Raw genomic sequence first — 24,146 nt, 5'->3', positions numbered from 1 at the left:
GTGACTCCATGGACTGGATGGAGCCTGTCAGGCTCCTCTGTCCGTGGAATCCTCCAGGCAAGAATACTGAAGTGGATGGCCATTTCTTCCTCCAGGGGTTCTTCCCAACCCAGGGACTGAACCTGTGTCTCCTGCCCTGTCAGTTGAATTCTTTACTGACTGAGCCACCTGGGAAGCCTCTTACAGGCTATGAGTAGATGATTAGTGTTGCCAAGTGTTCCATTTTTTCCCCCTGAGGCAAAGATAAAAAGCCTTACTCCTAGATCAAGGAATAGGCATTAATAAACAATGAGTCTTTGATGTCTGTTAACTTGTTAATAGATTAGACCAAATTTAGATTTGACCTCTTGTTTTGTATACTTTTAAAGAGAAAGATTTATGGTTATCTGGAAGATCAAGAAGGTGAGCAAGTTCAGCAAAGATGAACATTGAATAAATATTTTGAGATCACTGAAGGTCTTTTTGGTTTCTGTTTTTGAAAATGGTTCTAGGATGTCTGATTAAGTCAGATCACATGGACACATTTCATAAATGCTTCCGTCTTTAATCTTAAAGAACCAGTTAATCCCAGAAATCATCTTTAGTGATTTAGTGGTTGACCCTTGATAATTTTGAAAAATTTGCAATCTCTCATTGCATTTTGTCTCTCCTCAGCCAATATATCATGGCGTAGATCAGGAGCTGGCAAACTACAGTCTATGGTCCAGTTCAGTTCACTAGCTGTTCTGTATGGCCTGCAAAGTAAGAATGGTGTTTGTATTTCTAAGTCATTGGAAACAATCAAAAGAGTAATATTTCAAGATTGTAAAACTCATATAAAACTCGTTTTGTTTTAGTTCAATCTGTAAAGTTTTATTGGAACATAGCTATGCTTATTCACTTATGAACAGTTTACAGCTGTCTTGCACTGTAATAGTTCAATAGTTGAGACAGAGCTGTGACTCACACAAAGTAAAAATAATATTTGTATCTGCTCCTTCACACATAAGTTTGCTGAACTCTGGATAATGAACTATAATTTTATAGAGTTAAGTTTACCCTTAGAAGTTTTATGAATAAAATCATAGATTCAATCTTAAGAATTTCAAGATGGGTTACTGCATAGCCTTAAGATCTTGGTTTAAGACTTAAGGAGAATGAAGTGAAGTGAAGTCGCTCAGTCGTGTCCGACTCTTTGCGACCCCATGGACAGTAGCCTACCAGGCTCCACCGTCCATGGGATTTTCCAGGCAAGAATACTGGAGTGGGCTGCCATTTCCTCCTCCCGGGGATCTTCCCAACCCAGGGATCGAACCCAGGTCTCTTACATTGCAGACAGATGCTTTACCGTCTGAGCCACCAAGGAAGCCTCTTCAGAAAAGCTGAAACATAACTTCCCAGGCAAATTGTTGATTTTGCCCTGGTCAGGGCAGGCAGTGTTGATGATCTTCATCAGATAAGACACAACAAAAGTAAATATAGAACCAAAAAGAATACATTTGGGTTACACAAACTAGAAAATGAGGTATAATTCTTTGGTTAAGAACTCACAGATAGTGAATGAATTTATATCCTCCACTGTCTCAGTTTTGGGGTTTAAAAGAAATCATAAAATAGATACATTGCTTGGACTAATATAAGATATAGTTAAACCTTGTTTTATCAAGTCTGTTATAGTTGAGTTAGATCTTCCTTAAATTCAGTATTAGGATTTTAGGCAAAAGTTTCAATTGAGTCATTGTGAACTCTTATGGATTTTACTCTGATTATTCTAGATCCTTTCTCCTCAGGAATTCTGCTACCATGACCATTTATTTATTTATTTATTTATTTATTGAATCAACATACTAGTGTCTATAGCTACAATTTGATAACGTGCAGTTGAAATTGGAAAAGGAGTACGTCAAGGCTGTATATTGTCACCCTACTTATTTAACTTACATACAGAGTACATCATGAGAAATGCAGGGCTGGAGGAAGCACAGGCTGGAAAGAATCAAGATTGCTGGGAGAAATATCAATAACCTCAGATATGAAAATGACACCACCCTTATGGTAGAAAGTGAAGAAGAACTAAAGAGCCTCTTCATGAAAGTGAAAGAGGAGAGTGAAAAAGTTGGCTTAAAGCTCAACATTCAGAAAACGAAGATCATGGCATCTGGTCCCATCACTTCATGGCAAATATATGGGGAAACAGTGAAAACAGTGACAGACTTTATTTGGGGGGGGGGGCTCCAAAATCACTGCAGACGGTGACTGCAGCCATAAAATTAAAAGACACTTGCTCCTTGGAAGGAAAGTTATGACCAACCTAGGCAGCATATTCAAAAGCAGAGACATTACTCTGCCAACAAAGGTCCATCTAGTAAAAGCTATGGTTTTTCCAGTGGTCATGTCTGGATGTGAGAATTGGACTATAACGAAAGCTGAGCACTAAAGAATTCATGCTTTTAAACTGTGATGTTGGAGAAGACTCTTGAGAGTCCCTTGGACTGCAAGGAGATCCAACCAGTCCATCCTAAAGGAAATCAGTCCTGAATATTCATTGGAAGGACTGATACTGAAGCTGAAACTCCAAAACTTTGACCACCTGATGCAAAGAACTAACTCGCTTGAAAAGACCCTGATGCTGGGAAAGATTGAAGGTGGGAGGAAAAGGGGACACCAGAGGATGAGATGGTTGGATGGTATCACCAACTCAATGGACATGCATTTGAGTAAACTCTAGGAGTTCGTGATGGACAGGGAAGCCTGGCGTGCTGCAGTCCATGGGGTTGCAAAGAGTCGAACATGACTGAGCAACTGAACTGAACTGACTGAGAGTAAGGAACAATCCAGGATTAGTGAAGTTTGAAGTTTATGTAATTTTTTTAAAAATAAAAATAAATAAATGGGCTTCCCTGATAGTTCAGTTGGTAAGAGTGCGCCTGCAATGCAGGAGACCCCGGTTTGATTCCTAGGTTGGGAAGATCCCCTGGAAAAGGGATAGGCTACCCACTCCAGTATTCTTGTGCTTCCCTTGTGGCTCAGCTAGTAAAGAATCTGTCTGCAATGCAGGAGACCTGGGTTTGATCCCTGGCTGGAGAAGTGAGAGACTACCTACTCAAGTAATCTGGCCTGGAGAATTCCATGGGCTGTATAGTCCATGGGATCTCAAAGAATGACTGAAGTGACTGAACTGTAGAATTTTCTTCAGCTCCTGATACTAATTTGTCTGTGGTGGCTTTATTCTAACTGTTCTTTTTCAAAAAAGATTCCTAACATAAAATTTTTAGGAAAGTGCTATAGAGAAGAACCTAGATAGCATATTCAAAAGCAGAGACATTGCTTTGCTGACTAAGGTCCGTCTAGTCAAGGCTATGGTTTTTCCTGTGGTCATGTATGGATGTGAGAGTTGGACTGTGAAGAAGGCTGAGCGCCGAAGAATTGATGCTTTTGAACTGTGGTGTTGGAGAAGACTCTTGAGAGTCCCTTGGACTGCAAGGAGATCCAACCAGTCCATTCTGAAGGAGATCAGCCCTGGGATTTCTTTGGAAGGAATGATGCTAAGGCTGAAACTCCCAGTACTTTGGCCACCACATGCGAAGAGTTGACTCATTGGAAAAGACTCTGATGCTGGGAGGGATTGGGGGCAGGAGAAGAAGGGGACGACAGAGGATGAGATGGCTGGATGGCATCACTGACTCGATGGATGTGAGTCTGAATGAATTCCGGGAGTTGGTGATGGACAGGGAGGCCTGGCGTGCTGCAATTCATGGGGTCGCAAAGAGTCGGACAAGACTGAATGACTGAACTGAACTGATAGAGAAGAAACAAGTGTTATATGACAATAGTCTCAAAATAACAGTTATAGGTTGGTAAATGGAAATGGACTTAATATTGTTAGAAATTCTCTCTTCATGAATAGTTTAGTACTCTGAGCAACCTGGTTTACTTCCGTAGTGGGATTAATAGTAAAAGTAGTGGCACCTGTTATAATAAGAAAATGATATTATTGTTCATTTAAGTTTACAGCTGGTTTTCAGAATTATCTATTGAGTGATAATCTTTCCCTCTAAGTGGCATCACTGAGAAGATTTTACATAATTGTTCTTTTTTAAAACTGAAGATTTATTGGCTTAAAATATTATATTAGTTTCAACATGGTGATTTGATATTTTTATACATTACATAATGATCACTACAATAAGTCTGCTTACATCTGTCACCATACAAAGTTATTATGATATTATTGACTGTATTTCCTTTGCTGTACATTATGTTTCTCTGGCTTATATATTTTATAACTGGAAGTTTGTGCCTGGTTGTTGTTTAGTTGCCCAGTCATATCCGATTCTTTGTGACCCCCCTGGACTACAGCATGCCAGGCCTCCCTGTCCCTCACCATCTCCTGAAGTTTGCCCAAGTTCATATCCATTGCATCAGTGATGTCATCCAACCATCATCCTCTGACGCCCTCTTCTCCTGCCCTCAATCTTTCCCAGCATCAGGGACTTTTGTACCTCTTAATCTTACCTGTTTTATCCATTACTTCTTCCCTTTAGCATTCACTACTTCATTCTTTGTATCTATGATGTTCCATTTTGTTATATTTGTTTGTTTTGTTTTGTTTTACTTTTTTAAAATTTATTTTTTTACTGAAGGATAATTGCTTTACAGAATTTCACTGTTTTCTGCCAAACCTCAAAATGAACCAGCCATACATACATATACATACATATATCCCCTCCCTTTTGAACCTCCCTCCCACCTCCCTCCTCATCCCACACCTCTAGGTTGATACAGAGCCCCTGGTTGAGTTTCCTGATCCATACAGCAAATTCCCGTTCACTATCTATTTTACATATGGTAATGTAAGTTTCCATGTTACTCTTTCCATACATCTCACCCTCTCCTCCCCTCTCGCTATGTCCATAAGTCTATTCTCTGTCTAATTCTTCAATGCTGCCCTGTAAATAAATTTGTCAGTACCATTTTTCTACATTCCATATATATGTATTAGAATACAATATTTATCTTTCTCTTTCTGACTTACTTCACTCTGTATAGTAGGTTCTAGGTTCATCCACCTCATTAGAACTGACTCAAATGCATTCCTTTTGCGGCTGAGTAATATTCCATTGTGTATATGTACCACAACTTCTTTACCCATTCATCTGTCGATGGAAATCTAGGTTGCTTCCATGTTCTAGCTATTGTAAATAGTGCTGGAATGAACAATGGGATACATTTGTCTTTTTTCCATTTTTGTTTCCTTGGGGTATATACCTAGGGGTGGGATTGCTGGGTCATATGGTGGTTTTATTCCTAGTTTTTTAAGGAATCTTCATACCATCTTCCATAGTGGCTGTATCAACCCACATTCCCACTGGCAGTACAAGAGTGTTCCCTTTTCTCCACACCTTCTCCAGCATTTATTGTTTATAAATTGATTGGCCATTCTAACCAGTGTGAGATGATATCTCATTGTAATGTTGATTTACATTTTTCTAATAATGAGCAATGTTGAGAATTTTTTCATGTGATTATTAGCCATCTGTATGTCTTCTTTATGTAATGTCTGTTTAGGTCTTTTTCCCATTTTTTCATTGGGTTGTTTGTTTTTCTGGCATTGAATTGTATGAGCTTCTTGTATATTTTGGAAATTAAGGATTTTTCATTGTTAGTATATAGAAATGCAAGTGATTTCTGTGTATTGATTTTGTATCCTGGAACTTTGCCAAATTCGATGATTAGCTCTAGTAATTTTCTGATACTATCTTTAGGGTTTTCTATGTACAGTATCATGTCATCTGCAAACAGTGAGTGCTTTTCTTCTTCTTTTTGATCTGGGTTCCTTGTATTTATTTTTCTTCTCTGGTTGCTGTAGCTAGGACTTCCAGAACTATGTTGAATAATAGGGGTGAAAGTGGACACCCTTGTCTTGTTCCTGATCTTCGGGGGAATGCTTTCAGTTTTTCACCATTGAGAATAATGTTTGCTATAGGCTTATATGGAATTCCAGTTGAGCTATTTCAAATCCTGAAAGATGATACTGTGAAAGTGCTGCATTCAATATACCAGCAAATTTGGAAAACTCAGCAGTGGCCACAGGACTGGAAAAGGTCAGTTTTCATTCCAATCCCAAAGAAAGGCAATGCCAAAGAATGCTAAAACTACCACACAATTGCACTCATCTCACACACTAGTAATGTTCGAAATTCTCCAAGCCAGGCTTCAGCAATACATGAACCATGAACTTCCTGATGTTCAATCTGGTTTTAGAAAAGGCAGAGGAACCAGAGATCAAATTGCCAACATCTGCTGGATCATGGAAAAAACAAGAGATTTCCAGAAAAACATGTATTTCTGCTTTATTGACTATGCCAAAGCCTTTGACTGTGTGGATCACAATCAACTGTGGAAAATTCTGAAAGAGATGGGAATACCAGACCACCTGACCTGCCTCTTGAGAAACCTATATGAATGTCAGGAAGCAACAGTTAGAACATGGAACAACAGAATGGTTCCAAATAGGAAAAGGAGTACATCAAGGCTGTATATTGTCACCCTGCTTATTTAACTTCTATGCAGAGTACATCATGAGAAACGCTGGACTGGAAGAAGCACAAGCTGAAATCAAGATTGCCGGAGAACTATCGATAACCTCGGATATGCAGATGACACCACCCTTATGGCAGAAAGTGAAGACGACCTAAAGAGCCTCTTGATGAAAGTGAAAGAGGAGAGTGAAAAAATTGGCTTAAAGCTCAACATTCAGAAAATGAAGATCATGGCATCTGTTCCCATCACTTCATGGGAAATAGATGGGGAAACAGTGGAAACAATGTCAGACTTTATTTTGGGAGGCTCCAAAATCACTGCAGAATGTGATTGCAGCCATGAAATTAAAAGACGGTTACTCCTTGGAAGGAAAGTTGTGACCAACCTAGATAGCATATTGAAAAGCAGAGACATTACTTTGCCAACAAAGTTCCATCTAGCCAAGGCTATGGTTTTTCCAGTGGTCATGTATGGATGTGAGAGTTGGACTGTGAAGAAAGCTGAGCACCGAAGAATTGATGCTTTTGAACTGTGGTGTTGGAGAAGACTCTTGAGAGTCCCTTGGACTCTAAGGAGATCCAGTCAATCCATCTTAAAGGAGATCAGTCCTGGGTGTTCATTGGAAGGACTGATGCTGAGGCTGAAACTCCAATACTTTGGCCACCTTATGCGAAGAGTTGACTCACTGGAAAAGACCCTGATGCTGGGAGGGATTGTGGGCAGGAGGAGAAGGGGACAACAGAGGATGAGATGACTGGATGGCATCACCAACTCGATGCACATGAGTTTCGGTGAACTCTGGGAGTTGGTGATGGACAGGGAGGCCTGGCGTGCTGCGATTCATGTGGTCTCAAAGAGTCAAACGCTACTGAGCAACTGAGCTGAACTGAACTGAACTATAATATGTTGAGGCCTTTACTATGTTGAGGTAGGTTCCTTCTATGCCAATTTTTTGAAGAGTTTTAATCATAAATGGGCTGAATTTTGTTGCAGTGTTTCGGTTTTTAGATTCCACACATAAATGAAACTTGTGGAACAGCTTGAAAAGGACAGGTGTTAATTCTTCTGTAAAAGTTTGGTATAATTCACCTGTGAAACTGGCTGGGATTTTGTTGTAGGGAGTTTTTTGCTTATCAGTTTCATTACTAATAATTGTCCTGTTCATGCTTTCTGTTTCTTCCATATTCATTCTTGACAGAGTGTACATTGGTAAGATGTCCAACAATTCTAAGCTGTCCATTTTGTTGCCATATTTGTCTGCAGTAATCTGATCTTTTGTACCTCTGTGGTGTCAGTTGTAACTTCTCTTTCATTTCTAATTTTGTTTGGGCCCTCCGTCAGTTTTCTTGATGAGTCTGGCAAAAGTTTTATGAATTTCGTTTTTCCTTTCAAAGAACCACTCCTTGTTGTGTTAAGTTGCTCAGTCATGTCTGAATCTTTGTGACCCCATGGACTGCAGCCCACTAGGCTCTTTTGTCCATGGAATTTCCCAGGCAAGGATACTGGAGTTGGCTGCCATTCCTTTCTCCAGGGGATCTTCCTGACCCAGCGATTGAACCTGGGTCTCCTGCATTGCAGGCAGATTCTTTACCATCTGAGCCACAATTATCTATCCTATAGTTTTTATCTGTGTTTTATTTATTTTTGCTCTAATCTCCGTGATATCTTTCCTTCTACTAACATTAGCTTTGGTGTCTTTTTTTTTTTTTTTTTTTTGCTTTCTTTAGGTTCATGATTTCAGATTTTCTTTTTTTCTGAGATAGGCTTGTATCACTATAAACATCCCTCTTAGAACTGCTTTTTCTGTATCCAGTAGATTTTGGATCTTTGTGTTTCATTTTCATTTGTCACCAGGTATTTTTTTTTTCAGGTTTGTTTTTTTAAAAAAAAGTTTATTTTTAAATTTTAGTTACAGTTTCATTTTTGTTTTCTTAACAATTCTGCTGTTTAATCCCTCAAGATTAAAAACAATTATTAATATTCTAAAGAATTAAACAGCAAAGGAATGTCAGAGAAGGCATAACTGCCCCGTTGCCTGGGGTTAAAACTACTTCAGTTTAGCACCTACCTTCAAAACAAAATGAAATTTTATATTTTCTGAATGAAATAATGTACAACCGCTACCTTTATCTGAGTTTATTTATAACTTTCAAACACAACGCTTCATTTTAAGCTTGGTAAAAACTTTTAACAGGAATGATGGCCAACCTTAGTCTGTATGTGTACCTTACAGGAAGTGTTCTTTTTTAATGATTATAACACAGTAGTAATGCCATTAATGAAGTCCTCAATTTAGAACTGGAACATTCTTCCATCAAGGGAGAAAAGGAAAAAATTCAGTCCAGTGAGTCTGTCTCAAGATCTTCATTTCTTGTTTGCTCCACTTGTATTCTTTTTTCAGTAACCAGATTAATGCTTAGAGCCTAAAATGAGATGTATTTTTAATTACTGAAGATTACATGTTGTTTTGATGATCAATTTCCATTTGTTCCTCTTGCTTGCATTTTCTATCTGTTGCTTCTTTCTCATGTTGGTTGGCCTTTGAGCATATTCCTTCCATGAGCAGTCTGAAACTTTCTTTCATCTCTTTCCTCTTCAGAATCAGAGATTGATATAACCCCTGTTTAAGCTAAATTTCTTCTTTTAAATTCAACTTCCTATTTTCCCTTTTTTATTTGGCTCTTTTCTTCCTTCTGACCCTTTTCATCCTTTTTAAGCTGCTTTTTAGGTTCTTTTTCCCCTTTTCTTACTTTTGTCTTCTTCAGTCACCCTGTCACTTTCTGAAGGACAGGGCTATTTCACCATTTTGAGTCTGTCTCTTGGTTTTGAAATCTTGACTTCTGTAGCTACAGGTCGTCCTCCTTTAGGACTCACTTTTAGATCAACAGACGCTGTTGCTATAGTCACTACTCCTTCCTGCTCAGTTTCTGCTTGTTTTTCTGCTTTTCTCTCTCTCCCTCTTCTGGTAGCTTTGGGTATGGTTATGTCAGTTGCTTTAGTCACATCATGGCTGGCTTTTTCTTCATGGTCAGTATTTTCCTTTGAAACAATAGTTTCTTTTTCTTGAACTGCAACATCAGATGACACATTCTTTTTGTTTAGCTGATGCTTGTTGACTTGAAAGTTTCACTTGCAAATTGTTGTTTATCTCTCGTAAGCCTTCACTAAAGACTTTTTGTTTATTTGGTTCGCCGTACTTTTTCTTATTTTCTGAGTAAGGAAATATGTCTTTGGGGCCTAAAAAAGCAGTCCTGCGAGTTCCAAAACAGAAAATGGGTAGTTAGTTTTTTCTGGGTGGTTTTACAGCTCTACCAGGAACCTCATCTATGAGCTGGCCAATGAGGATAACCATTCATCTTGACAAAGATGAGGTCCCCAGGTTTGAAGTCACAAGTCATGTTTCAAGGGTGAGGCCAGGGGTCCGAAGTCCAGAGAGGAAGTACAGCAGTGTGAACAAGAGGATGTGAGAGGTGGATGGGAGCTTAGGCCCCCATGGCAGCAAGAGGGAGAAGATGCATCTTCATGTCCCAATGCACCCGCCAGGAACTGAAGGCACTGAGGCTGTGGTGGCAGGCTGGCAACCTCTGCCCAAGTCCATGCAAGCCGTCTGTTCCACCGGCTGCCACAGAGGTGTCTCAACAGCTCTGAATAGCAAATGCCACTGCTGCCACCGTCACTCTCAGTGAAGGTGAAGTTGCTCAGTCATGTCTGACTCTTTACGACCCCATGCCATGTTCTGTAGCCCATCAAGCTCCTTGGTCCATGAGATTTTCCAGGCATGAATACTGGAGTGGGTTGCCATTTCCTTCTCCAGGGGATCTTCCTGACCCAGGGATCAAACCCTGGTCTCCCGCATTGTAGGCAGATGTTTGACTGCCTGAGCTACCAGGTAAGCCCTGAGTACCATCACTCTAGGTATTTTTTAAATTTCGTGTTTGTGACCTGTGGGTTACTCATTGGTTGTTCAGTTGCATATTGTTTAGCCTCCATGTGTTTGTAGTTTTTGTAATCTTTTTTTTGTAGTTGCATTCTAATTTCGTACTTTTGTGGTTTATAAAGATACTTGATATGATTTCATCCTCACTTTATTAAGACTTGATTTGTGGCCTGGCATATAATCTATCCAAGAGAATGTTCCATGTGCCCTTCAAAAGAATCATAGTCTGCTGTTTCTGAATGGAATGTTCTAAATATGTTTAGTAAGTCTATTTGTTCAGGTGTGTCATTTAAGTAGGATGTTTCCATATTAATTTTCTGTTAGGGTGATCTGTGAATCAAAGTAAGTAAGGTCCTAAAATACCCCCACCATTATTGTGTTACCCTCAGTTTCTTTATGTTCATTAATATTGCTTTATATGTTTAGTTGCTCCTACAGTGAATACACATACATTTACAATGTTAGTTCAGTCTCTCAGTCATCTCTGACTCTTTGCGACCCCATGGACCGCAGCACACCCGGCTTCACTGTCCATCACTAACTCCCGGAGCTTGCTCAAATTCATGTCCATCGAGTCGGTGATGCCATCCAGCCATCTCATCCTCTGCTGTCCCCTTCTCCTGCCTTCAATCTATTCTAGCATCAGGGTCTTTTCCAATGAGTCAGTTCTTTGCACCGGGTGGCCGAAGTATTGGCGTTTCAGCCTCAGCATCAGTCCTTCCAATGAATATTCAGGACTGATTTCTTTTAGGATTGACTGGCTGGATCTCCTTGCAGTCCAAGGCACTCTCAAGAGTCTTCTCCAGCACCACAGTTCAAAAGCATCGATTCTTCAGTGCTCAGCTTTCTTTAGAGTCCAACTCTCACATCTGCACATGACTACTAGAAAAACCATAGCCTTGACTAGATGGACCTTTGTTGGCAAAGTAACATCTCTGCTTTATAATATACTGTCTAGGTTGGTCATAGCTTTTCTTCCAAGAAGCAAGCGTCTTCTAATTTCATGGCTGCAGTCACCATCTGCAGTGATTTTAGAGCCCAAGAAAATAAAGCCTGTCACTGTTTTCATTGTTTCTCCATTTCTCCATTTACAATGTTATAGCTTCTTATTGAATTCATCCCTTTACCTTTATGTAATGTCCCTCTTTGTTTCTTGTTAAAGTCTTTGTTTCAAAGTCAATTTTGTTAGGTAGTATTGCTACCCCAGCTTTTTCTTTGCATGAAATAGCTTTTTTCATTCTCTGACTCTCAATCTGTATGTGTCTGTAGGTCTGAAGTGATTCTCTTGTTAGGTAACTTATATATACCTGTATGCATGCTTAGTCACTCAGTCGTGTTCAACTCTTTGCAACCATGTGAACTGTAGCCCAGTAGGCCCCTCTGTCCATGGGATTCTCTAGGCAAGAATACTTGAGTGGGTAGCCATTTCCTTCTCCAGGGGATCTTCCTGACCCAGGGATTGAACCCAGGTCTTCTGCATTGCAGATGGAATCTTTCCTGGCTAGGCCACCAGGGAAGCCCTAGCTTGTACATGGGTCTGGTTTTCTTGTCCACTGTTCTACTCTATGACTTTTTAGTTTATTTAGATTTAAATAAATTATTGATAGTTATATACTTATTGCTATGCATACAAGTTGTTTTAGTTATTTTTTTTTCTTCTTTTTATCTCTTCTCTGGTAATTTGATAACTACCTTAGTGTTATGTTTGAACTCATTTCTCTTTTTTGTGTATGTGTTAGAAATTTTTGGTTTGTGTTAGCATGGAGTCTGTGCATGTGTGTGTGATTATTTTAAGTTATTGATCTCTTAAGTTCAAGTATATTATAGCAACCTTACATTGTTACCCCCTGCCTACTCCCCATGTTTAATGTGCTAACATATTTTACATATTTTTATTTTATGTTTCAATTAACCATTTATTGTAGATATAGATGATTTTGAAACTTTTTTTTGTAACTTTACTACTAAGTTTGTAAAGGTCAGATCTACTACCTTTAGTTAATGTTTGCCTTTACCAGTGAGATTTTTCCTTTTGCCATTTTCATATTTCTAGGTGTTATCTTTCTGTTCCACTTAGAGAGGTCCCTTTAATTTTTCTTATTTAGCTTTTGTCTATCTGGAAAATTCTTTATCTCACCTTCAAATCTAAGTAATAAACTTACTGGGTAGACTCTTTTTGGCTATAGATTTTGTCCTCCATCACTTTGACTATATCATGCCATTTCCTTCTGGCCTGCGAATTTCTCCTGAAATGCTAGTTGATAGTCTTATGAGAGTTCCATTGTACATAATTGGTTGCCTTTCCTTTGCTGATTTTAAGATTCTTTCTTTATCTTTATTTTTTACCATTTTAATTTTAATATGTCTTGGTGTGGATCTCTTTGAATTTGTCTTATTTGAGAATCTGTCCTTTCTGGATCTGCATATTTGATTCCTTTCCCAGGTTAGGGAAATTTTTAGCTATCATGTCTTCCAGTAAGTTTTCTGCCACTTTTAAAAGACCTGAACAGACAGTTCTTATGAATAACTGTCTTCAGAAGAAGACATACAGATGGCTAATAAACACATGAAAAAGTACTCTACATTGCCCATTATTAGAGAAATGCAAATCAAAGCTACAATGATGTATCATCTCACACTAGTCAGGATGGCTATGATTAACAAGTCTACAAACAATAAATGCTGGAGAGGGTGTGGAGAAAAGGGAACCCTCATACACTCTTGGTTGGGAATGCAAACTGATACAACCACTATGAAGAAGAATATGGAGAATCCTTTAAAAAACTAAGAATAAAGCCATTGTACTACTCAACAGTCCCACTACTGGTACTGGGCATATACCCTGAGGAAACCATAATTGAAAAAGACACATGTACCCCACCATTCATTGCAGGTCTATTTACAATAGCTAGGACATGGAAGAAACCTAGATGTCCATCAGCAGATGAATGGATAAGAAAACTGTGATACATATACACAATGGAATATTACTCAGCTATTACAAAGAACGCATTTGAGACAGTTCTAATGAGGTGGGTGAACCTTGAGTCTATTATACAGAGTAAAGTAAGTCAGAAAGAGAAAAACAAATATTGTATATTAACACATATATATGGAATCTAGAAAAATAGTACTGATAATCCTGTGTGCAGGACAGCAGAGGAGACACAGATATAAAGAACAGACTTTTGGACTCAGTGAGACGAGGAGAGAGTGGGATGATTTGAGATGATAGCACTGAAACATATATACTACCATATTCAGTTCAGTTCAGTTCAGTTTAGTCACTCAGTCGTGTCCAACTCTTTGCGACTCCATGAATTGCAGCACGCCAGGCCTCCCTGTCCGTCACCAACTCCCAGAGTTCACTCAGACTCACATCCATCAAGTCAGTGATGTCATCCAGCCATCTCATCCTCTGTCGTCCCCTTCTCCGCCTGCCCCCAGTCCCTCCCAGTGGCAAAGTCTTTTCCAATGAGTCAACTCTTCGCATGAGGTGGCCAAAGTACTGGAGATTCAGCTTTAGCATCATTCCTTCCAAAGAAATCCCAGGGCTGATCTCCTTCAAAATGGACTGGTTGGATCTCCTTGCAGTCCAAGGGACTCCCAAGAGTCTTCTCCAACACCACAGTTCAAAATTAGATAGTACCAATTAGATACCCAGTGGGAGTTTGATGTATGATGCAGGAAACCCAAAGCCAGTGCTCTGTGACGGCCAGGAGGGATGGATTCAGTATGTATGCACGAGGAAGATTTATGTTGATGTATGCCGGTTCAGTTCAGTTCACTTCAGTCGCTCAGTTGTTTCCGACTCTTTGAGACCCCATGAACCGCAGCATGCCAGTCCTCCCTCCTTATCATCAACTCCCGGAGTCCACCCAAACCCATGTCCATTGAGTCAGTGATGCCATCCAACCCTCTTATCCTCTGTCACCCCCTTCTCCTCCTGCCCTAATCTTTCCCAGCATCAGGGGCTTTTCAAATGAGTCAGCTCTTCGCATCAGGTGGCCAAAATGTTGGAGTTTCAGCTTCAACATCAGTCCTTCCAAGGAACACCCAGGACTGATCTCCTTTAGGGTGGACTGGTTGGATCTCCTTGCAGTCCAAGGGACTCTCAAGGGCCTTCTCCAACACCACAGTTCAAAAGCATCAATTCTTCAGCACTCAGCTTTCTTCACAGTCCAACTCTTACATCCATACATGACCACTGGAAAAACCATAGCCTTGACTAGATGGAACTTTGTTGGCAAAGTAATGTCTCTGCTTTTTAATATGCTATCTAGGTTGGTCACAACTTTCCTTCCAAGGAGTAAGCGTCTTGTAATTTCATGGCTGCAATCACCATCTGCAGTGATTCTGGAGCCCCCCAAAAATAAAGTCTGACACTGTTTCCACTATTTCCCCATCTATTTCCCATGAAGTGATGGAAACAGATGCCATGATCTTCGTTTTCTGAATGTTGAGCTTTAAGCCAACTTTTTCACTCTCCTCTTTTACTTTCATCAAGAGGCTCTTTAGGTCGTCTTCACTTTCTGCCATAAGGGTGGTGTCATCTGCATATCTGAGGTTATTGATATTTCTCCCAGCAATCTTGATTTCAGCTTGTGCTTCTTCCAGTCCAGCGTTTCTCATAATGTACTCTGCATATAAGTTAAATAAGCAGGGTAACAATGTACAGCCTTGATGTACTCCTTTTCCTATTTGGAACCATTCTGTTGTTCCATGTCCAGTTCTAACTGTTGCTTCCTGACATTCATATAGGTTTCTCAAGAGGCAGGTCAGGTGGTCTGGTATTCCAATCTCTTTCAGAATTTTCCACAGTTTATTGTGATCCACACAGTCAACGGCTTTGTCAATAAAGCAGAAATAGATGTTTTTCTGGAACTCTCTTGCTTTTTCTTTTTTTTTTTTTTTAATTATAGAGACAAGATTTATTTATACCATAAATATTTCAACAAATTCCACTTTCTACGATGAGTTCAATCTTCACAAAAGTAGGATGAACAGCACCTGTTTCCACTAGGATCCATAGAGCGTGAAAATCTTAATGATGACCACCAGAAAGGTCAGCACGGTTGATATCACAGATTTTTCAGTGTTCCAATACAAGTTCTACCCAAATCCATAAAGAAAGACATACGCATAGGAAACTACAAATTGAAAGCAAGTCTATTGAGATAAATATTGGACATCAATTGTATGAATCTTTAAGGCATAACTGCAGACATTCTTCAGACATTCTTCAAATTCATAGAATGACAACAAAGTATGGCTACGTACAATCCATTCGGTTTTATGAACCACTCATGAATAACCTCACAAGCCATTTGAAACCAGATGACAATTTCAAATAGCTTTGATCTACAAACAAGGCTGTAAGACAGAAAGTTAAAATCGAAATACATGAAGTAAATCCTCAATAGATATGAAAACATCCCATGGTAGTGAAGTCAATTAGCATTAGTTATTAGGGCTTTCATGCACAGACTCATCTCTGATCGATGTGATCCCAATTCATATTTGGCAAAAAATACGAAAGCTGATCTTAACAGTCATATTATTTTTCTTTGTACCCCTAAAAAGAAAAATGAACATGAAAAACTAAATTAAGCTTGGAGGCTCACATTTCCCAATCGGTATACAAAGCAACAGCATGTCAAACTTTCTAATTCACATATGCTTTTAAATGAAATTGGATGAAATACCCCTAAATAAACACATACTTCTATGCCCAATGTTTCACAAGGCAGAAAACGCTCAATGAATGAAACTGAGAGGGTAACAGCCAGGAAGGCCAGGGGTCTCCAAAGGGAGGAAATGGGGTGCAAGTGTCAGACAGTTGTTATCTGTCACTTCCGAGGCAGGAGGAAACAAGCTGTTATCTTTTTTCCCCTTCTTGATACAAATTTAAACAGAGATTTTCTCTTACAATTCTGTGTTGCTATAATGACACCTGGTTCCGCCTGAACTTCACTTTTCTCATACTTTGAGCTGACCAAGGCATTTTTCTCATGGAAAGGTTTGCCTTAAGCTATGTGAATGTACTATGTATTTACCCTAGACTCTATCTTCAAGTAGGTTCTGCCTAAAGGCTCAGAACTGACTTGACAAACCAATATGCTTTACTCATACATGGCTCTCCTGATCTATGTGAATGAAGCTATCCATTTGCTCATATCAATCGTTTTATGGCCCAGGATGACTCACCTGGTGCCACGGTCATCTCCATATATCTTGTGGGTGAGGGGTCTGCTGCCATTCCTTTCTCTAATGAGTAGACTGCTAGTAGCTAGATAACATCCAGCCAAAGATGAGTAGGGGGGCACTCTTTCTGCCCCCTTCTGATGTCTATGTCAGAAGCTTTCTCTCTTTTATACTTTAATAAAACGTTGGGACACAAAAGCTCTGACTGATCAAGCCTCATCACTGGCCCCGGGTTGAATTCTTCCTCTAAGGAGCCCAAGAATTCAAGCATCTTTCATGGTTAGACAACAACCTTTCCAAACAATGGTCTTTTCAAAAAAAAAAAAAATGATGATAAGTGATGAGTATGCATATGTCTACGAATGAAATGGGACCTATATGTCAAACCACATAAAAATATATCTTCCCTCAACATACATATAACACAACCAGGCCTTCACATGCATCGATTCTCCAACTATCAAGTCATACAAATATGGATGTAAAATATCACAATACATTCCAAAGTTTAAAAGTGATGGATATTGACTTTCGCCCGCTGGTGCTTCTTTTTATGTCATCTCCATTATATTAGCTATGACAACGAATCATGTGCTGTGCGAAGTCACTTACATTGTGTCCAACTCCTTGGGATCATATGGACTAGGCCCCACCAGGCTCCTCTCTCCATGAGATTCTCTAGGCAAAGATACTGGAGGGGGTTGCCATGCTCTCCCTCAGGAGATCTTCCTGCCCCAGGGATGGAATCCATACCTCCCATGTCTCCTGCATGGGTATGTTCTGCATGTTCTTTACCACTAGAACCACCTGGGAAGCCCCAAGACACATGAACATCAGTGGATTTGGGGATCCACGGGGCATATACAGAACCATTCCTCCAACAAAACTGAAGAATGACTTTAAAATCTCAAACAAAACATGAGTATATGTGTTCACAAACTTCATGGAGCAAGGGTTTCTTCGATCTGAAAACTGGCATCGATGAAGGACTGTGTGAAGAATACTTCAAAGTCTATTTGGCAAACACAGCCTACGTTGGCTATATTTAGTCCTCAGTTGAATGGAATGTCATGAGTACTGGTCATTTCAAATAAGTAGCCTATGACGCTGTTTACACTTATTGGGACGCGTGGTATACCACATTCACACATTTCAGTAGCATTGGTGCAAAAACGATACATTTCTCAGGGGAAGCTTCTACATGGACTCCTGGGATCAGAGCTCTAACTCATACACACATACTTTTCCTTTTAAAATGATCCTGCATGATAAGCAAACAAAACACTGGATGAACACCTAGACGGTGAGCTCTGTACTAAATGATTTTAAAGCCAGTAGATGGAATGAGCTGATGAGGAAGACTACAAACGAGTCATCTTCTTCAACTTGGTCAAACTGCTCATAGTCATACAAGTGAATGAAAAGTTGAGCCTGTTGTCATTAAATCCAGATGAAGTTCAAGGGAAGCTGGGATGCTCACTGCCCGTGAAGGAGTCCACGTGGAATGAAGAAGTAGTGTGGGAAGTCTATTAGTAACCACCATGTCTTGGGTCCTCTGGATGACCTACTGTGGCCCACAGCCCTGCGCTCTACTCGCTGGATGCCAATCGACGGGGACCCAGGAGCCCACGAAACGAGCATTCCCAGCTGCAATGGCGAGCCCTGAGAGCACAACTGGGAAGCCTGGCCCCCGACGCGCCGCCATGTTCATCCCGCCACTCTCTTGCTTTTTCAATGATGCAGCGGATGTTGGCAATTTGTTCTCTGGTTCCTCTGCCTTTTCTAAAACCAGATTGAACATCGGGGAGTTCACAGTTCATGTATTGCTGAAGCGTGGCTTGGAGAATTTTGAGCACTGCTTTACTAGCGTGTGAGATGAGTGCAATCGGGCAGTAGTTTTAGCATCCTTTGTGTTGCCTTTCTTTGGGATTGGAATGAAAACTGACCTTTTCCAGTCCTGTGGCCACTGCTGAGTTTTCCAAATTTGCTGGCATATTGAGTGCAGCACTTTCACAGTATCATCTTTCAGGATTTGAAATAGCTCAACTGGAATTCCATCACCTCCACTAGCTTTGTTTGTAGTGGTGCTTCCTAAGGCCCACTAGGATGTCTGGCTCTAGGTGAGTGATCACACCATGTGATTATCTGGATCATGAAGATCTTTTTTGTACAGTTCTTCTGTGTATTCTTGCCACCTCTTCTTAATATCTTCTGCTCTTATTAGGTCCCTACGATTTCTGTCCTTTATCGAGCCCATCTTTGCATGAAATGTTCCCTGGTATGTCTAATCTTCTTGAAGAGATCTCTAGTCTTTCCCATTCTATTGTTTTCCTCTATTCCTTTGCACTGATCGCAGAGGAAGGCTTTCTTTTTTTTTTTTTTAATCACTGCACTGTTTTTTTGTGTGTTTTTTTTTTTTTTTTTACTTTACAGTATTGTATTGGTTCTGCCACACATCAACATGAATCTGCCACGGGCATACACGTGTTCCCCATCCTGAACACCCCTCCCACCTCCCTCCCCATACCATCCCTCCAGGTCATCCCAGTGCACCAGCCCCAGTTGAACCTGGACTGGTGATTCATTTCTTATATGATATTATACGTGTTTCAGTGCCATTCCCCCAAATCATCCCACCCTCTCCCTCTCCCACAGAGTCCAAAAGACTGTTCTATACGTCTGTGTCTCTTTTGCTGTCTCACATACAGGGTTATCGTTACCATCTTTCTAAATTCCATAATATGCGTTAATACAGTTGACTTCAGGCTCTACTACAAAGCCACAATCATCAAGACAGAATGGTACTGGCACAAAGACAGAAATATAGATCAATGGAACAAATTAGAAAGCCCAGAGATAAATCCACGCACCTATGGACACCTTATCTTTGACAAAGGAGGCAAGAATATACAGTGGAGAAAAGACTATCTCTTTAACAAGTGGTGCTTGGAAAACTGGTCAACCACTTGTAAAAGAATGAAACTAGAACATTTTCTAACACCATACACAAAAATAAACTCAAAATGGATTAAAGATCTAAACGTAAGACCAGAAACTATACAACTCCTAGAGGAGAACATAGGCAAAACACTCTCAGACATAAATCACAGCAGGATCCTCTGTGACCCACCTCCCAGAATATTGGAAATAAAAGCAAAAATAGACAAATGGGACCTAATTAAAATTAAAAACTTCTGCACAACAAAGGAAACTATGAGCAAGGTGAAAAGACAGCCTTCAGAATGGGAGAAAATAATAGCAAATGAAGCAGCTGACAAACAACTAATCTCAAAAATATACAAGCAACTCCTGCAGCTCAATTCCAGAAAAATAAATGACCCAATCAAAAAATGGACCAAATAACTAAACAGACATTTCTCCAAAGAAGACATACAGATGGCTAACAAACACATGAAAAGATGCTCAACATCACTCACTATCAGAGAAATGCAAATCAAAACCACAATGAGGTACCATTTCACGCCAGTCAGAATGGCTGCTATCCAAAAGTCTACAAGCAGTAAATGCTGGAGAGGGTGTGGAGAAAAGGGAGCCCTCTTACACTGTTGGTGGAATGCAAACTAGTACAGCCACTGTGGAGAACAGTGTGGAGATTCCTTAAAAAACTGGAAATAGAACTGCCTTATGACCCAGCAATCCCACTGCTGGGCATACACACCGAGGAAACCAGAACTGAAAGAGACGCATGTATCCCAATGTTCATCGCAGCACTGTTTATAATAGCCAGGACATGGAAACAACCTAGATGTCCATCAGCAGATGAACGGATAAGAAAGCTGTGGTACATATACACAATGGAGTGTTACTCAGCCATTAAAAAGTATACATTTGAATCAGTTCCAATGAGGTAGATGAAACTGGAGCCTATTATACAGAGGAAGGCTTTCTTACCTCTCCTTGCTATTCTTTGGAATTCTGCATTCAGATGGGTATATCTTTCCTTTTCTCCTTTGCTTTTCGCTTGCCTTCTTTTCACAGCTATTTGTAAGGCCTCCTCAGACAGCCATTTTGCTTTTTTGCATTTCTTTTTCTTGGGGATGGTCTTGATTCCTGTCTCCTGTACAATGTCACGAACCTCCATCCATAGTTCTTCAGACACTCTGTCTATCAGATCCAACCCCTTGAAGCTATTTGTCAGTTTCACTGTATAATCATAAGGGATTTTATTCAGGTCATACCTGAATGGTCTAGTGGTTTTTCCCTACTTTCTTCAATTTTAATTTCAATTTCTGAGCCACTGTCAGCTCCCGGTCTTATTTTTTCAGTAGAAGCAGTAGAGTGAGGGAACTGTTGTGAATTATGTAATATCCTGTGTACCAGACATGCTCCTAAACCCAGAAAATATCTTATCATATATAATAATCAAAGAAACCATGAGAAATACACAGATCATTCCTCCCCTTTCCCATTTTATACTTTGGACAATAAAGATTTTGAGAATCTGAGTGGTTTTATCAAGGTTATAAAACAACAAGCATATGAAGCCACAATTTTAATATGACTTCAGAAGTATACAAGTAGGTATAGAGAACAGAATTAAAGGGGCATAAAAATTAAACATCTTGGGTGTTAACCACTTACTGAAATGGCAAACCAGTATTCTTGCCTTGAGAACCCCATGAACAATACAAAAAAGCAAAAAGATAAGATACTGAAAGATGAACTCCCCAGGTCCGCAGATGCCCAATATGCTCCTGGAGGAGAATGGAGAAGTAACTCCAGAAAGAATGAAGAGATGGAGCCAAAGTGAAAACAACACCCAGTTGTGGATGTGACTGGTGATGGAAGTGAAGTCCAATGCTGTAAAGAACAATATTGTATTGGAACCTGGGATGTTAGGTCCATGAATCAAGGCAAATTGGAAGTGGTCAAACAGGAGATGGCAAGGGTGAACATCGACATTTTAAGAATCAATGAACTAAAATGGGCCAGAATGGGCGAATTTAACTCAGATGACCATTATATGTACTACTGTGGGCAAGAATCCCTTAGAAGAGATGGAGTAGCCTTCATAGTCAACTGGTGTCCGAAATACAGTACTTGGGTGCAATCTCAAAAATGACAGAATGATTTCTATTCATTTCCAAGGCAAACCATTCAATATCACAGTAATCCAAGTCTGTGCCCCAACCAGTAATGCTGAAGAAGGTGAAGTGAATGCTTCTATGAAGACCTACAAAACCTTCTAGAACTAACACCCAAAAAAGATGTTCTTGTCATCATAGGGGACTGGAATGCAAAAGTAGGAAGTCAAGAGATACCTGAAGTAACAGGCAAATTTGGCCTTTGAGTACAAGATGAAGCAGGACAAAGGCTAACAGAGTTTTGCCAAGAGAACACACTGGTCATAGCAAACAACCTCTTCCAACAACACAAGGGATGACTCTACATAAAGGCATCACCAGATGGTTAATACCAAAATCAGATTGATTATATTCTTTGCAGCCAAAGATGGAGAAGCTCTATACAGTCAGAAAAAACAAGACCGGGAGCTGACTGTAGCTCAGATCGTGAACTTTTTATTGCCAAATTCAGACTGAAATTGAAGAAAGTAGGGGAAAACCACTAGACCATTCAGGTATGACCTGAATAAAATCCCTTATGATTATACAGTGAAACTGACAAATAGATTCAAGGGATTGGATCTGATAGACAGAATGCCTCAAGAACTATGGACGGAGGTTCGTGACATTGTATAGGAGGCAGGGATCAAGACCATCCCCCAAAAAAAGAAATGCAAAAAGGCAAAATAGCTGTCTGAAGAAGGCGTACAAATGGCTGAGAAAAGAAGAGAAGCTAAAGGCAAAGCAGAATAGAAAAGATATACCCATTTGAATGCAGAGTTCCAAAGAATAGCAAGGAGAGATGAGAAAGCCTTCCTGAATGATCAATGCAGAGAAATAGAGGAAAACAATAGAATGGGAAAGACTAGAGATCTCATCAAGAAAATTAGAGCTACTAAGGGAACATTTCATGCAAAGATGGGCACAATAAAGGACAGAAATGGTAGGGACCTAACAGAAGCAGAAGATATTAAGAAGAGCTGGCAAGAATACACAGAACTGTACAAAAAAGTTCTTCACAACCCAGATAATCACAATTGTGTGATGACTCACGCTCACCTATAGCCAGATATCCTAGAATGTGAAGTCAAGTGGGCTTTACGAAGCATCACTACAAACAAAGCTAGTAGCGGTGATGGAATTCCTGCTGAGATATTTCAAATCCTAAAAGGCAATGTTGTGAAAGTGCTGCACTCAATACGCCAGCAAATTTGGAAAACTCAGCAGTGGCCACAGGACTGGAAAAGGTCAGTTTTCATTCCAATCCCAAAGGAAGGCAATGCCAGAGAATGCTCAAACTACCACACAATTGCACTCATCTCAAAAGGCTAGCAAAGTAATGCTCAAAATTCTCCAAGCCAGGCTTCAACAGTACATGAGCCATGAACTTCCACATATTCAAGCTGGATTTAGAAAAGTCAGAGGAACCAGAGATCAAATTGCCGACATCCATGGATCATCAAGAAAGCAAGAGAGTTCCAGAAAAGCATCTACTTCTGTTTTATTGACCATGCCAAAGCTTTTGACTGTGTGGCTCACAACAAACTGTGGAAAATTCTGAAAGAGATGGGAATACCAGACCACCTTACCTGCTTCCTGAGAAATCTGTATGCAGGTCAGGAAACAACAGTTAGTACTAGACATGGGGAAACGGACTCGTTCCAAATCAGGAAAGGAGTATGTCAAGGTTGTGTATTGTCACCCTGTTTATATAACGTATATGCAGAGTACATCATGCGAAATGCCAGACTGGATGAAGCCCAAGCTGAAATCAAGATTGCCAGGAGAAATATAAATAACCTCAGATACACAGATGACACCACCCTTCGCAGAAAGTGAAGAGGAACTAAAGAGCCTCTTGTTGAAAGTGAAAGAGGAGAGTGAAAAAGTTGACTTAAGACTCAACATTCAACAAAATAAAATCATGGCATCCAGCCCCATCACTTCATGGCAAATAGATGGGGAACCAATGGAAACAGTGAGAGACTTTATTTTGGGGGGCTCCAAAATCACTCCAGATGGTGACTCCAGCCATGAAATTAAAAGATGCTTACTCCTTGGAAGAAAAGTTATGACCAACCTAGACAGCATATTAAAAAGCAGAGACACTACTTTGCCAACAAAGGTCCATCTAGTCAAGGCTATGGTTTTTCCAGTAGTCATGCATGGATGTAAGTATTGGACTATAAAGAAAGCTGAGCACTGAAGAATTGATGCTTTTGAACTGTGGTGTTGGAGAAAACTCTTGAGTCCCTTGGGCTGCAAGGAGTTCCAACCAGCCCATCCTAAAGGAGATCAGTTCTGAATATTCATTGGAAGGACTGATGCTGAAGCTAAAACTCCAAAACTTAGGCCACCTGATGAGAAGAACTGACTCATTGAAAAAGACCCTGACGCTG

The 24,146-nt window shown here is 40.0% G+C and overlaps 1 protein-coding gene and 1 pseudogene across 1 annotated transcript in view; one reads left to right on the top strand and one right to left on the bottom strand.

The window, feature by feature from the left end:
- GDPD4 (glycerophosphodiester phosphodiesterase domain containing 4) overlaps nt 1-24,146 on the top strand; it is a 99,533-nt gene that overhangs the window by 49,883 nt on the left and 25,504 nt on the right. The window lies entirely within an intron of this gene.
- On the bottom strand, nt 8,968-9,920 carry LOC138420603 (PC4 and SFRS1-interacting protein pseudogene; annotated as a pseudogene).

This window comes from Ovis canadensis, chromosome 15 (assembly GCF_042477335.2).
Source record: "Ovis canadensis isolate MfBH-ARS-UI-01 breed Bighorn chromosome 15, ARS-UI_OviCan_v2, whole genome shotgun sequence".
NCBI lineage: Eukaryota > Metazoa > Chordata > Mammalia > Artiodactyla > Bovidae > Ovis > Ovis canadensis.
This window is presented reverse-complemented; position numbering and strand designations above follow the sequence as displayed.